This window comes from Aegilops tauschii, chromosome 7 (assembly GCF_002575655.3).
Source record: "Aegilops tauschii subsp. strangulata cultivar AL8/78 chromosome 7, Aet v6.0, whole genome shotgun sequence".
Lineage (NCBI taxonomy): Eukaryota > Viridiplantae > Streptophyta > Magnoliopsida > Poales > Poaceae > Aegilops > Aegilops tauschii.
In genome coordinates, this window is record NC_053041.3 from 2,209,114 (window position 1) to 2,224,451 (window position 15,338).

At 42.5% G+C, this 15,338-nt stretch overlaps 1 long non-coding RNA gene across 2 annotated transcripts; it reads left to right on the plus strand.

Annotated features, from left to right (window-relative positions):
* The first annotated feature begins 4,976 nt into the window (after positions 1-4,976).
* Positions 4,977-7,699, plus strand: LOC120967787 (uncharacterized). Of its 2 annotated transcripts, XR_005761509.2 has the most exons (3): positions 4,977-5,062; positions 5,181-5,349; positions 7,423-7,699. It is a non-coding gene; the product is annotated as an uncharacterized lncRNA (long non-coding RNA). The 2 variants fall into 2 exon arrangements; XR_005761508.2 differs by having other exon boundaries at positions 4,985-5,349.
* Positions 7,700-15,338: the final 7,639 nt, after the last annotated feature.

Genomic DNA, 15,338 nt, shown 5'->3' on the forward strand with positions numbered 1-15,338 from the left:
TAATGGGGCTAAGCAATGAATACATATTGACAAGATGCTAAAACCTTTTAGCATTTAAAACGCCAAGGAGTGATTCTTGCCAAAGTCACATGGAAAGAGTTTTTGCAAGACTCGGTGTCCCAAAACACTGATGAGTAAAATACATAATGCAGATTCCACACACTTTTGTGTTTGGATTAATCATGTATTCCATGGTATGTAAAGCAACCAGATATGTCCGATACTCCCAAGGTGTTGCGAGTATGGATACTAAAGTGATCAAAGTACTGATCGTGGGACAACAGTGAAAGATGTCATTGAGTACTAGAGTAAGTACTGATGATATGTTTTCTTGCAAGCGGAGCATGAAGAGTTCGTTGTAAAATGTTACATCGATAGTCTTCATCTTTTCACCGTGCGATTTTCGATTTAAGTTAAGGGTTTTGTGTAACACACAATGTGGTGGCACAGTTAGTTGGAATTTGTTCAAACTAGTTACTGTGGCGAATTCTATAACAAGGGCTAAGTATGTTGACGCTTTAGAAGCGACAAAGAAGATGTTGAATCATATAGTTCATTCATGAACTTAGTATAGTTCCAAGATGGCTTTTGACAATGGGACACTACTGCAGGTAGTTGCTCCATAACTCAGTCTGAGGAATCCAGGTTCGACCTGTGATTCACATACATACAAAGCCAAGTCCACACAAAATATGAATTTTGTGAAAACGTGAAAACGCGAGGACATGCAAAGATACACACGGAACTGAAGTCGTCAGATCCGTTAGACATCAGGCTATACCACAAGCGAAGCATATTTACACCGGTGTGCCACAGGTGTAAAGTGCATTAGCATTAACTAGATTATTGACTCTAGTGCAAGTGGGAGTCTGTAGGAGATATGCCCTAGAGGCAATAATAAATGATATTATTTATCTCCGAGTTCATAATTATGTTTATGTTCCATGCTATAACTGCTATGGTTCTCGAGTCTACAATAACCACGAGGCTCGTAGGAAGACTCATATGCACGTGTGGAATAATAAACGGTAAAATGTATTCCTAGTCTAGCCTCTAAGACTAGCTCAAGTGTTGCATGATGGTTATGTTTTCCTGATCATGGGCATGTCTATGTCAGCAACCTTGAGGGCATAATGTTAAGAGAACATTTGTGTTGAATCGACCCGGCATGATGTTATGCTATGAGATTCATTCGTCACAAGTTTATTGGTACATAACACAGAGATGGTTAACGTTTGCATGATTCCTTAGACCATGAGAGTATCGAGTTTCTTCATGCTTGCTTCATGAACTTTGGGGTTCGTTAAACGTCATCCGTAAATGGGCGGCTATTACGGCGGCTTACGGGTTCATGGAAAAGTGTGTCAAGTAACTTGATAGCTCAAGATTGGGATTTGCTCCTCCGAAGATGGAGAGATATCTCTGGGCCCTCTCGGTGTTACGGTATCCATCATCGTCTGGCCAGACACTTTGTGATTTGATCACGGGGATGCCGGAACACGATAACGAGAAAAGAGAACAATACCGGTAACGAGGTAACTAGCATAGTGGACAAGTTGTTGATCCACGGGAATGCCAACATGTCTCACCTCGGGTATTTGTAACATATCGCGAAGCAACAGGAATAGCACACGGCAACTGGAGGTTCACTCGAATATTTATTCGTGTGGGTATAGGGGTCAATATGGGTGTCCACGGCTCCGATGTTGATCATTGATCGGAAGGGGTTCCGGGTCATGTCTATACTTCACCGAACCTATAGGGTCACACGCTTAAGGGTCATCTATCTGCTGAATACTAGACAGGGAGTCTGAGAGAAAATCACCGAAAAAGTTTCGGACACCGAAAAGTTTCGGATAGCGGAATCGTACCGCAGAGAGAGGTCATCGGATAAGTTTCGATGATACCGAAAAGTTGTTTCGGGATACACCATTAAGTCAAATTGGTTTCGGCACATGCCTGATAATTCTTGGAGGATGCCAGAATCATTCTGGAAGCTTTTTGGAATTTTCTGAGATAAAAACCGGAAATGTTCCGGAGCTGCCGGAGCCACTTCAGATGCGTTTCGCAGATGAAAATCACTAAAACCGGAATTGTTTCGGAACGCGTTGAAAATCATTTTAGTGGGTACTGGAAATGTTCTTAGCCCACATAAATATTTTTAGTTCGATCAGACGCTGAAAAATGTCGTCGTGAATAGTGAAAATCAGCTTTATGGTTACTTTATGGAAAGCCACCTTTTGGGGCTTTGCTCCAAAAGATCTTGGGGATGACATGGATGGATAGGAGCCATTTTTTGGGCCCCTCATGGGGGTGTGGCCGGCCACATGGGGTATCCCCCCTTGGGGACCCTCTTGTTCCTTGGTTTCACTCCTAGGTCCTTGTGGAAGGACTTCATTCATGTGCATTTTGGGTTTTTTGTGAAACTACCCTACCCCCTTGGGATTTCCTATAAATAGAGGTGGAGGGGCAGCCCTCCACACTCATCCCTTGCTCTCATACACATGCCATGCATTATCTGGCTTCTTCTCTCCCTCCCACGAAAAGAGTTTCGTAGAGCCGTAAGGCTGTCTGGGTTCCGGCAGGAACTAGTTCTGGACGGCGAAGCCCTGCCGGATAGATGACACCGTATGTGTGCAAATCTGTAGAGAGATCGTAGTTTCGGTCTTAGTTTGTGAGTGCCTCCCGAAGGGCTGTTCGTGTGACCGTCCGAGTTTCGAAGGTCCTCCCGAAGGGCTGTCCGAGTGACCGTTCGAGTTTCGAAGGTCCTCCTGAAGGGCTGTCCGCGACACCGTCCGGGGGGCTGTTCGACCGCCTCCTGGAGGGCTGTCTGAGGAGCAGATGAGGGTATACATCCTCGCGGTTGGGAGGTTGTAAATCCTAGCTGCGGGGATCTGCACCGCCGATCGTCATCGACTCTACTTCCCGCTGCGCTATGAGTCGGTAACGAAAAAGATCAAACCATGTATGCAGTCTCCATAGTGGTCCTGGGCTGGTGCGTAGGTCGGAAAATTTTTGTTTTCTGCTGCGTTCCCCTACAACTATATGCTATAAATAGAAGATGGTGATATAATGAAGTACCTTATGCATGCATGTGTGTTCATCACATGCATCAAAGATCTAGTACATCAAAGATCTTCAAAGTAATAACCTATATATTTTAATTTTCATATTTGAGTACGTAAGGTAATTCACAAGCCTTCATATGTACATTAAGACACTTGATCGTAGGCAGGATAACTACAAGAATCATTTGACCCACGTGTGTTCTTTTTACCTAATAATTATTATATTTGTGTCGAAAATTCAATTAGCACTATGTGAGTAAGTTAAAATTTTCTTTGATCAATACATAGCTCAAGTCACGCGTCTGTGCATGAGTACACATGCGTTTTGTCTAACATGCGGAGACTATTTGAACATTATTCATCAGTGCTCTATTGATTAACTCTTCAAGTGGTACGAAAACAATTGATGCAAGGACCTTCAATGGACCATCGTGCGTCAAGAAAATCTGGGGTCTAGTGTGGATCATCAGGACTATGCAATGTGCCTCCGGCGAGCCACCCTCTACTCCGCGGTGAGAACGAACTCCAGAAAGCATAGCCTGAGGATTAGGTTGAAGTGGTCCTATAAAGATGAATGAATGCACCAGAAACCTGAAAACAAGAGTAGGCTGGATTTGGGGGCAGGCCCGTGTTGGCAAAATCCAGGGCCCGTGCGAAACAAAAAAATGGAGCCCCATCTCACTAAAAAAAAATGAACGAAAAACAATTAATGGATATGATATAATATCTTACATAACAATTGGATACATAAAAAATCATACCTATTCAACCCCCGATTGCATAATATTTATTTGAACAACGTCATTCTTTTATTATTTCTTGAAATGAAATCTTCAGTGATATCCTCGTAATGAATCTTCTCCTCATGATGACTCAAATCTGTATTACTGAAATAGAAGACACATAAGATGAGTAAAATAAAACTAAAGTGATACAGCAGCAGTCAGCGAATATTAGAGATTATGCGTCTGTGTTTGGCAGTTGGACAAACCATCTAACTCACCTAGTCTCGTGTCCTGTCCGGATGAACTGCTATACTGTGATCTTTAATCAAGGAGGCAAGAACCGATCTCTAATGAGGTAACGATCCCTGTCAAAAATTAATTAGGATTTAGGAATTAGGAGTAGGACAATCCAGCGCGGCAGCCGGCAGGAGTAGTTAAACACTTAAACTAGGGCTTGGACCATGCAAGTATTGATGAATTGCTTAACTCGTGCTAGTATCAAATCAAGACGGGCAACCCTCCACGACCAATCCTACACATGATCTCACATGACTAGCGCGGCGAGAGGAACATGTTGTGTTGATCTACCTGTTTTGGTGATGGCAAGAGTCCCGGAACATGTTCATCAGACAGAGTTAATCGGAACTCGGAACTGCCTGTCGCCGTGTTGCCGGCTCTGGATGCGATGCGATCGATTTTGATCTGCTCTGGATGCGCTGTCTCGCCTGCCAATTTCCTATGGGTGCGATCGATCCCGGTCTGTTTCTGATCGAGGCATCGCATTGAGCAGTGGCCTCACAGGGAGTCGTGCGGACGCGCCAGGCACCAGTAGTGGTCCAATGCCATGCGCGGCCCAGCTCCCAGGAGGAAGAAAATATGCATAAGCCTACACAAAAATTTGGGGCCCCCAAAAAGTATGGGCCCTGTGTGGGCCACATATATGGGCCTGGCCCTGCCTTTTCGAAAAAGGAGTAGACTGGATTTCTCTCGTAGATAAATCGTAGGGAGCGACTACAATAGAAAAACGTCCTAGGGTAGAAAAATAGAAAAATGTATCTGTACCATCGGATGGAAGATTGATGGCCCAGATTCAAGTGGAGCGATCTGTGCGCACAATTTGCAAAAAGCTCCCTCGCTACTGGTTAATTTGTTCCCGATCTCCTTTTCTCGTTCAAACAGAGTACCCATACGCAGTAGCAGCGACCAAAGATCCCCCCACGGCGGCGGACCAAATCCCTCAACCAAGCTGGGCGACTACGCACAGAGGAGGTGATATTCCATCTCTCTGATGGCTCTTGCCCGCTGTTACGCCGGCGGCCCAGTTTGAGGCCGACCAGATCAGAGCTCGCGGAGTACTAAGATCGGCGCCGTTGTGTGCTTGTTGCAGCCTCCCATCTCAGGCTCCGGCAACGTCTGGTCCGTCGCCTCCTCTCTATCACAGGAGATCGGAGCTCGCGTCCTTCTCCACCTCGTCGGCTGCAAGCCCGTGGTCAACTCCTCGTCTCCTTCACCACCGGCCCGTGTGACGTGGTGCGAGCCTACAAGGTGTCACCATGGTAGTTAATTTACCTGTTCTTGTACTTGTTCATGTCAATTCTGCTCATGCGTGAATGATGCAATCTTGTAACTTCGATTTGATCATGTGTTGCTACTGTTCTTGCTGGTTTGGCAGTCTATTATGGGCATTTTGTTTCACTGTTAAATACTTCAGAGAACCAAGTTGGTTGATGGGTGGATAGTCTTCGATTTGAAATTTAGAACAATTCACTGAAAATATTAGTATCCAGGGTTGTTCTGTTTATCGTCGCAATATGCAATCATTGAGTGAAAAATTGATGGGACAGTGAGCTCTTTCTACTTGTGAAGATTACAACCACCAATTCATATAACAAATGTATTGTACTGCAATTTACCAGTTGTAGACACACTGTTCTGAGCTCTGACCATTAATTTGAGACATGGATGGATCATTCTGTACATGTGCATTGGTGAAAAGACAAGGAAAAAGAATTAACCAGTTTAACATTTGGGCAAGTAGAATCTGGCCAGATAGTAAGGGACAGAAAGTTGCGCAACCTGAAATCCTGTCTGAGTGGCACATATATATAGAAAGCCTAGATTTATTTTTGTTCAGAGATTGTATTGTATCCACTGTGTCATTTGTTTTGTTCACATTTTCCTGCGACTTTGTGACCTGAATCTTGTACAACACCGGTTGCATGCACTGCTTTTGTTTTTAAGTTCCAACATTGGCAATTGCATATCACAGGACTAGGCAGAGAAAGGAGAGGGATATACTAGCAGCCACAAAAAAAGAAAAATAATCACTTGACAAGCTTGCTATAGTTTGCTTAGAATAGATTTTCGAGTTGGCATTGTGAAATTTTGTCATCTTGTCGGATGTTGTACATGGGAACAAACTAATCTCATCTACCTGTTAGAGTACCTGAACATGAAGTCCTTGTTGGCACAGGACTGAAATTCATTACACACTTGGAATATGTGCCACTTCACTGATTTCAGGGAGTCACTATCTATTTGTCCAATCTTGCCATTGAAACTAAAATCATGATAGTTTTGGCTTGGTGAAAAAGTTTAGTTAGCTTTTTGCTTTTCCTGTTTTTATAACACTCCACTTATGAAAAGAACAACTGCAACTTTTTTTATCTAAAAAAGAAGTCTCTCTTTCTGTTTGTCTTTTAATTTGCAACCTTGAAATTGTGGCTGATTTCTCATTTTGTTATATTTTGAGGTGATAGTGGAGAAAACATAATTTTTTTCTCTGGGTATGATGGATAGATCAGAGCTCGTTGACTAGTACTAAGCTCCTCCTCCGTTATTTTGCTGCTGCATCTCAAACTGAAAATGGTGGGAAGTAGTGGGACATCGCCTTTAGGAGAGCCCATAGTGCCAGTAATCACAAATTGTGTACCACCACTCTCAGGTGAGAACACATAGTCTAAGAACGCAAGAATATCTTGTCATTAACTAATTCTTCTTCTTCTCAAAGTCATGACTGCTTTTGAGTGATAAAACTGTACGGTGCCTTCGACGGTTCAACATACTGTTTTGTAATACGATATGCTATTTTCTTATTTGAACATACGATGGTCTATTTGAAAATCCCATAGTTTACTGGATTGATGTCTAATATTTTTTGAAATGGTCACCGGGGGGGGGGGGGGGGGGGGGGGGGGGGAAAGGCTCCCCACCTGATGTCTAATATGATTCTGCATTTGCATGTTTTCTCAAGTTTATCTGAACTTTATATGTAATATTTGTATTGCCTAAGTTCGCCAGTGGTTGCCAATCTCACTATATGAACATAATGCACTTATGTATTTTTACAAGATAAATAATGTTTTATAATATGTTTCATTATGAGTAAGTTAGGATGATCCACAAAATAACTGGCTTCTCTGCTAGTTCTAGCATAGAAGCATACTTTAGGTTGTGTTTTGGGATGAATTTGATTCATCTCTATTTTTCCTTGCATGTGGTATGTGCAGCACACAGTGAGATGGCACTGTTGATGCATATTCATCCGATTAGATCATGGGTAATAAGATTACTTATGAATGTATGACGCTTGTACTGACCTGTGCTAACTTAATCTTATTTGTTATTAGGTATGATCTCTCCCACTACAAGAAGCTCGATGAGCAATAAGCACCGGGATCCCATAAGCACTAGTAACGGAGGCAAAGGCTATAGCTTTTCTGTTGTATACAGTTTGGCAATGCTTGTTGAACAATGATTATTTTAGTCCTTCATATTTAACGTGGGCTGTGATGCATGAAAATTGATCATCTCATGCTATGTAACACTTGATATGTATGTGTCTCTTCTGCTGTGTTTGGTCTAGGATCTGTGCAATTTGAAATGTATGTTTGGTTATGATTCGAAGTGGACGGATTAATGTTCTCATGTACTCTAATATCTTTTATGATGTTCACATACTTTTAGTGGCCAACGTGTTTGGATTTCTTGGATGAATCGTGATGCAGCCGAAGCTACTAATGAAATCAAATATACATGAAATTTCGTACAATACATATGTGTGTGCAGTTTTTGTGTAAACCTAAGAGGAGATGGGCACAGTACATGCCTGAAAAATTGTCTTATTTATGAAGGACAAAATGATGATACATGAGTCATTTGAGGTGGTTACTGCAAAAGTTATGTTCTATGTGTAACTAGTAGTAGGGGCTTTTCAAGAAATATACACTAAGAGCCCTCCACCTAAATCTGTACCACTCATCTTCCATCCAATGGCCCAGGTTAGTTTTTCTATTCTTTCACTCTAGGCTGTTTTTCTATTGTAGTCGCTCCTAGATAAATCATGCTTGCATGTGCACATGGCATTCGCCAAAATTAGCTAGCAAAGTCCTCGCGAGCTTAACTTGCGCTAATGCCATGGTGTTTAAACTTCTTCATATATGCCATCTAATGGTATATGGCTCAGAAAATGGAACCTAAAGCCCATGGTTTAGACTTTCCATTTTTTTAGAACGAAGGCTCAAGAAGAGCCCGGCTTTGAATTAACAAAGCCATCAACCGGCCAGGATTACAAGATCACCAACTTACAAGGAAAAGCAAAAGAAAACAAACGGCTGATACAAGGAGCAAAGCGAAACACACTCAAAAGGCAGCATCGAAGCAAGCAACGCCATGCTGCAGCCATCACCCTACAGGACGACCTACACCAACAGGACTAACTATGGACTTGAGAGGATGCACCACGCGCAAGCTTCGTGATCGTAGCCAAACTCGAAGACAGTAATGGACCGACACTCCTCTGGAACTGCCGCTGCAAAGGGCCCCTGCCCTCTCATCCTGCCTCGAAGGATGCCGCACTGGCAGGCGGCAGCTCGGTTCACCCTAGAACCTAGAAGGAAGACGTCCAAGCTGTTGGGGAACGTAGTAATTTCAAAAAATTTCCTACGCACACGCAAGATCATGGTGATGCATAGCAAGGAGAGGGAAGAGTGTTGTCCACGTACCCTCGTAGACCGACAGCGGAAGCGTTATCACAACGCGGTTGATGTAGTCGTGCGTCTTCACGATCCGACCGATCAAGTACCGAACGTACGGCACCTCCAAGTTCTACACACGTTCAGCTCGATGACGTCCCTCGAACTCCGATCCAGCCGAGTGTTGAGGGAGAGTTTCGTCAGCACGACGACGTGGTGACGATGATGATGTTCCACCGACGCAGGGCTTTGCCTAAGCTCCGCAACGGTATTATCGAGGTGTAATATGGTGGAGGGGGGCACCGCACACGGCTAAAATATCGTATATCAAGTGTGTATTGAGGTGCCGCCCTGCCCCCGTATATAAAGGAGCAAGGGGGAGGCCGGCTGCCCTAGGCGCGCCAAGGAGAGAGGGGGAGTCCTCCTCCTAGTAGGAGTAGGACTCCCCTTTCCTAGTCCTACTAGGAAAAGAAGGGGGGAAGGAAAGAGAGGGAGAGGGAGAGGGAAAGGGGGCTGCGCCCCCCTCTCCTAGTCCAACTAGGACTCCTCCTGGGAGGGGGGGGGGGCGCCACCTCCTGGCTGCTGCCCTCTCTCTCCCCTCAAGGCCCACCAAGGCCCAATACTTCCCCGGGGGTTCCGGTAACCCTCCGGCACTCCGGTTTAATCCGAAACTTCTCCGGAACACTTCCGGTGTCCGAATATAGTCGTCCAATATATCAATCTTTATGTCTCGACCATTTTGAGACTCCTCGTCATGTCCGTGATCACATCCGGGACTCCGAACAACCTTCAGTACATCAAAACATATAAACTCATAATATAACTGTCATCGTAACTTTAAGCGTGCGGACCCTTTGGGTTCGAGAACTATGTAGACATGACCGAGACACCTCTCCGGTCAATAACCAATAGCGGGACCTGGATGCCCATATTGGCTCCCACATATTCTACGAAGATCTTTATCGGTCAGACCGCATAACAACATACGTTGTTCCCTTTGTCATCGGTATGTTACTTGCCCGAGATTCGATCGTCGGTATCTCGATACCTAGTTCAATCTCGTTACCGGCAAGTCTCTTTACTCGTTCCATAATACATCATCCCGCAACTATCTCATTAGTCACAATGCTTGCAAGGCTTATAGTGATGTGCATTACCGAGTGGGCCCAGAGATACCTCTCCGACAATCGGAGTGACAAATCCTAATCTCGAAATACGCCAACCCAACAAGTACCTTTGGAGACACCTGTAGAGCACCTTTATAATCACCCATTTACGTCGTGACGTTTGGTAGCACACAAAGTGTTCCTCCGGTAAACGGGAGTTGCATAATCTCATAGTCATAGGAACATATATAAGTCATGAAGAAAGCAATAGCAACATACTAAACGATCGGGTGCTAAGCTAACGGAATGGGTCAAGTCAATCACGTCATTCTCCTAATGAGGTGATCCCGTTAATCAAATGAGAACTCATGGCTATGGCTAGGAAACATAACCATCTTTGATTAACGAGCTAGTCAAGTAGAGGCATACTAGTGACACTCTGTTTGTCTATGTATTCACACATGTATTATGTTTCTGGTTAATACAATTCTAGCATGAATAATAAACATTTATCATGATATAAGGAAATATATAATACTTTATTATTGCCTCTAGGGCATATTTCCTTCAGTCTCCCACTTGCACTAGAGTCAATAATCTAGTTCACATCGCCATGTGATTTAACATCAATAATTCACATCACCATGTGATTAACACCCATAGTTCACATCTCTATGTGACCAACACTCAAAGGGTTTACTAGAGTGAATAATCTAGTTCACATCTCTATGTGATTAACACCCATAGAGTACTAAGGTGTGATCATGTTTTGATTGTGAGATAATTTTAGTCAACGGGTCTGTCACATTCAGATCCATAAGTATTTTGCAAATTTCTATGTTTACAATGCTCTGCACGGAGCTACTCTTAGCTAATTGCTCCCACTTTCAATATGTATCTAGACCGATACTTAGAGTCATCTAGATTAGTGTCAAAACTTGCATCGACGTAACCCTTTACGACGAACCTTTTGTCACTTCCATAATCGAGAAACATATCCTTATTCCACTAAGGATAATTTTGACCGCTGTCTAGTGATCTACTCCTAGATCACTATTGTACTCCCTTGCCAAAATCAGTGTAGGGTATACAATAGATCTGGTACACAGCATGGCATACTTTATAGAACCTATGGCCAAGGCATAGGGAATGACTTTCATTCTCTTTCTATCTTCTGCCGTGGTCGGGCTTTGAGTCTTACTCAATTTCACACCTTGTAACACAGGCAAGAACTCTTTCTTTGACTGTTCTATTTTGAACTACTTCAAAATCTTGTTAAGGTATGTACTCATTGAAAAACTTATCAAGCGTCTTCATCTATCTCTATAGATCTTGATGCTCAATATGTAAGCAGCTTCACCGAGGTCTATCTTTGAAGAACTCCTTTCAAACACTCCTTTATGCTTTGCAGAATAATTCTACATTATTTCTGATTAACAATATGTCATTCACATATACTTATCAGAAATGCTGTAGTGCTCCCACTCACTTTCTTGTAAATACAGGCTTCACCGCAAGTCTGTATAAAACTATATCCTTTGATCAACTTATCAAAGCGTATATTCCAACTCCGAGATGCTTGCACCAGTCCATAGATGGATCGCTGGAGCTTGCATATTTTGTTAGCACTTTTAGGATTGACAAAACCTCCTGGTTGCATCATATACAACTCTTCTTTAATAAATCCATTAAGGAATGTAGTTTTGTTTATCCATTTGCCTGATTTCATAAAATGCGGCAACTGCTAATATGATTCAGACAGACTTTAAGCATAGATACGAGTGAGAAACTCTCTCATCGTAGTCAACACCTTGAACTTGTCGAAAACCTTTTGCGACAATTCTAGCTTTGTAGATAGTGACACTACTATCAGCGTCCGTCTTCCTCTTGAAGATCCATTTATTTTCAATGGCTTGCCGACCATCGGGCAAGTCAACCAAAGTCCATACTTTGTTCTCATACATGGATCCCATCTCGGATTTCATGGCTTCAAGCCATTTTGTGGAATCTGGGCTCACCATCGCTTCTTCATAGTTCGTAGGTTCGTCATGGTCTAGTAACATAACCTCCAGAACAGGATTACCGTACCACTCTGGTGCGGATCTTGATCTAGTTGACCTACGAGGTTCAGTAATAACTTGATCTGAAGTTTCATGATCATTATCATTAACTTCCTCACTAATTGGTGTAGGTGTCGCATAAACTGATTTCTGTGATGATCTACTCTCCAATAAGGGAGCAGGTACAGTTACCTCATCAAGTTCTACTTTCCTCCCACTCACTTCTTTCGAGAGAAACTCCTTCTCTAGAAAGGATCCATTCTTAGCAATGAATGTCTTGCCTTCGGATCTGTGATAGAAGGTGTACCCAACTGTCTCCTTTGGGTATCCTATGAAGACACATTTCTCCGATTTGGGTTTGAGCTTATTAGGATGAAACTTTTTCACATAAGCATCGCAACCCCAAACTTTAAGAAACGACAACTTTGGTTTCTTGCCAAACCACAGTTCATAAGGCGTCGTCTCAACGGATTTTGATGGTGCCCTATTTAACGTGAATGTAGCTGTCTCTAATGCATAACCCGAAAACGATAGTGGTAAATTGGTAAGAGACATCATAGTTGCACTATATCCAATAAAGTACGGTTATGACGTTCGGACACACCATTATGCTGTGGTGTTCCAGGTGGCGTGAGTAGTGAAACTATTTCACTTTGTTTTAACTGAAGGCCAAACTCGTAACTCAAATATTTACCTCTGCGATCATATCGTAGAAACTTTTATTTTCTTGTTACGATGATTCTCCACTTCACTCTGAAATTCTTTGAACTTTTCAAATGTTTCAGACTTGTGTTTCATCAAGTAGATATACCCATATCTGCTCAAATCATCTGTGAAGGTCAGAAAATAATGATACCTGCTACGAGCCTCAATATTCATCGGGCCACATACATCTGTATGTATGATTTCCAACAAATCTGTTGCTCTCTCCATAGTTCCGGAGAACGGCGTTTTAGTCATCTTGCCCATGAGGCACGGATCGCAAGCATCAAGTGATTCATAATCAAGTGATTCCAAAATCCCATCAGTATGGAGTTTCTTCATGCGCTTTACACCAATATGACCTAAACGGCAGTGCCACAAATAAGTTGTACTATCATTATTAACTTTGCATCTTTTGGCTTCAATATTATGAATATGTGTATCACTACGATCGAGATCCAACAAACCATTTTCGTTGGTGTGTATGACCATAGAAGGTTTTTATTCATGTAAACTGAACAACAATTGTTCTCTAACTTAAATGAATAACCGTATTGCAATAAACATGATCAAATCATATTCATGCTCAACGCAAACACCAAATAACACTTATTTAGTTTCAACACTAATCCCGAAAGTACAGGGAGTGTGCGATGATGATCATATCAATCTTGGAACTACTTCCAACACACATCGTCACCTCGCCTTTTACTAGTCTCTGTTTATTCTGCAACTCCCGTTTTCGAGTTACTACTCTTTAGCAACTGAACCAGTATCAAATACTGAGGGGTTTCTATAAACACTAGTAAGTACACATCAATAACATGTATATCCAATATACCTTTGTTCACTTTGCCATCCTTCTTATCCACCAAATACTTGGGGCAGTTCCGCCTCCAGTGACCAGTCCCTTTGCAGTAGAAGCACTTAGTCTCAGGCTTAGGTATAGACTTGGGCTTCTTCACTTGAGTAGCAACTTGCTTGCCGTTCTTTTTGAAGTTCCCCTTCTTCCCTTTGCCCTTTTCTTGAAACTAGTGGTCTCGTCAACCATCAACACTTGAAGTGGTCTCGTCAACCATCAACACTTGATGTTTTTCTTGATTTCTACCTTCGTCGATTTCAGCATCACGAAGAGCTCGGGAATTACTTTCGTCATCCCTTGCATACTATAGTTCATCACGAAGTTCTACTAACCTGGTGATGGTGACTAGAGAATTCTGTCAATCACTATTTTATCTGGAAGATTAACTCCCACTTGATTCAAGCGATTGTAGTACCCAGACAATCTGAGCACATGCTCACTAGTTGAGCGATTCTCCTCCATCTTTTAGCTGTAGAACTTGTTGGAGACTTCATATCTCTCAACTCGGGTATTTGCTTGAAATATTAACTTCAACTCCTGGAACATCTTATATGGTCCATGACGTTCAAAACGTCTTTGAAGTCCCGATTCTAAGCCGTTAAGCATGGTGCACTAAACTATCAAGTAGTCATCATATTGAGCTAGCCAAACGTTCATAACGTCTGCATCTGCTCCTGCAATAGGTCTGTCACCTAGCGGTGCATCAAGGACATAATTTTTCTGTGCAGCAATGAGGATAATCCTCAGATCACGGATCCAATCCGCATCTTTGCTACTAACATCTTTCAACATAATTTTTCTCTAGGAACATATCATAAATAAACACATGGAAGCAACAACGCGAGCTATTGATCTACAACATAATTTGCAAAATACTATCAGGACTAAGTTCATGATAAATTTAAGTTCAATTAATCATATTACTTAAGAACTCCCACTTAGATAGACATCCCTCTAATCATCTAAGTGATTACGTGATCCAAATCAACTAAACCATGTTCGATCATCACGTGAGATGGAGTAGTTTCAATGGTGAACATCACTATGTTGATCATATCTACTATATGATTCACACTCGACCTTTCGGTCTCTGTGTTCCGAGGCCATATCTGCATATGCTAGGCTCGTCAAGTTTAACCTGAGTATTCCGCGTGTGCAACTGTTTTGCACCCGTTGTATTTGAACGTAGAGCCTATCACACCCGATCATCACGTGGTGTCTCAGCACGAAGAACTTTCGCAACGGTGCATACTCAGGGAGAACACTTTTATCTTGAAATTTTAGTGAGAGATCATCTTATAATGCTACCGTCAATCAAAGCAAGATAAGATGCATAAAGGATTAACATCACATGCAATCAATATAAGTGATATGATATGGCCATCATCATCTTGTGCTTGTGATCTCCATCTCCGAAGCACCGTGCTTGTGATCTCCATCTCCGAAGCACCGTCATGATCACCATCGTCACCGGCGCGACACCTTGATCTCCATCGTAGTATAGTTGTTGTCTCGCCAACTAATTCCTTTTACGACTATCGCTACTGCTTAGTGATAAAGTAAAACTATTACATGGTGATTGCATCTCATACAATAAAGCAACAACCATATGGCTCCTGCCAGTTGCCGATAACTCGGTTACAAAACATGATCATCTCATACAACAAATTATATCACATCATGTCTTGACCATATCACATCACAACATGCCCTGCAAAAACAAGTTAGACGTCCTCTACTTTGTTGTTGCAAGTTTTACGTGGCTGCTACGGGCTTAGCAAGAACCGTTCTTACCTACGCATCAAAACCACAACGATAGTTTGTCAAGTTGGTGCTGTTTTA